The sequence below is a fragment of the Urocitellus parryii genome, chromosome 11 (genome assembly GCF_045843805.1).
Source record: "Urocitellus parryii isolate mUroPar1 chromosome 11, mUroPar1.hap1, whole genome shotgun sequence".
Classification (NCBI taxonomy): Eukaryota; Metazoa; Chordata; class Mammalia; order Rodentia; family Sciuridae; genus Urocitellus; species Urocitellus parryii.
This window is the reverse complement of record NC_135541.1, coordinates 66,429,955-66,431,646: the sequence shown is the minus strand read 5'-3', so window position 1 is coordinate 66,431,646 and position 1,692 is coordinate 66,429,955.

Sequence of the window (1,692 nt, the reverse complement as noted above, 5' to 3'; positions counted from 1 at the left end):
TGCTTGAGAGGGGTTTATAGCCAGAGACACAAAAATAAGCAAGCAATTAACAGTGCATTAAGAGTCGACATTATAAAGCATACATTGTAAGAAGCCACAATTTCTTTTTAAAATATTTTTAAATTTTTTGTTGTAGTTGGACACAATACCTATTTTTTATTAATTTACTTTTATATGGTGCTGAGGATTGAACCCAGGGTCTCACACATGCTAGGCGAGCACTCTACCGCTGAGCCACAACTCCAGCCCCAAGCCACAATTTCAATGTCTAGTATACACATGATATCCACTGAGGACATAGTGCTCCACTTTCATGATGTTTGGTCATCAGTGTAAAGCAAGAAGAGATATAAAGAAGAAATAAAAGAGATAAAAAGAAGAAAGATGACACCTCCATTTCACCAAATGTTATTATATTGCAGAATTAATTCTGTAATGCTGAAGTATCCCTCCACTGCATTAGATATACTGATTCTTTCTTCAGTTTTTATTATATATTTATTTCATTCCATTTAAAGTTTTTTTGTGTGTCTATTGTGTATATCTCTAAGGTTCCTCAAAGCCTGTTTTGATATAAGGAAGGTTAATTAATTAATTAATGTTGCCTCTATGCAGAAGCAATAGCATAGATAGTTTGTTTTCAATCATAAAGACAGCCTTCTACATCTTCAAATTATTATGCTAATGTACACAGAACTTCAGACTCTTTTTCTCTTGTGAAAAACCTTGGCCCTTGGACTGCCATACTGCTAGATCTGTATTTGCATTGATTTCTCCTCCTTTGCCTTTCAGGCCTCTAGCTTCTCTCACAGCTCTTGGTAGGAGAAGAGCTCTTCATGAGGTCTCAAAGCTCCCTTTTCAAGCACAATTCTGATCATGTCTGCCTCCTGATTTCAGAAATCAATCTCAAAAGCTCTTTATTGCTTTTGGGGAGAAGACCAACTTTTATTTATCTTGTATCCTTAGGACCGTGCATAGACCTGGAATGTGGTTGTCAGCCCATGAACATTCTCTGAATGAACTGAGTTACATTAAATAGTGAATGTATACACAGGCCTTAATAGAGCACCTGATTCAAGGTACACAATAAATGTTTACTTCTCAATCACTTTCTCTTCATATCTGGACTTAATCTGTCTTTCTCACCTCATGTCCCTCTACTGTGGCTTTAGGCACCACTGATTTGTAATTTTGTGCATACAGCATACATTTCTGTGCCTGTGGAAGCTTCATCATGCTGTTATTTCTTATCACAGTACAATCCCTTCCTTAAGTGCATCATCCTTGCCCAAATCTTGCAAACAGAAATCACATTCCTGGTGATGCTAGTCCAAGGCTCCTAAATAACAAGTCAAGACTTTTATATTTAGATACTTTGGCTTGGGTATTTGGGCACCTTCAAAAGAAACACTTTCAACCACTCTATTAGATTAACTGCAATTACATTCCTTGAAAATGAATTAAAACATACTTTCATTTGTTGAGACAAGCATCACTTCTTATATTCAAAATAATTTTTAAAAGACTGGTCAATGATTAAACTTTTAAACTCAGATGGATAGTTTTTATACATATATACCCAGTGTTTAACATTTTATTACATTGCCCCCTATAGGAAGTCTAAAGTACATTTTAGAATTTTTTTTTCTGATCAAAAGAATGGTTGATTTATTTTACATATCTCATGAAAAC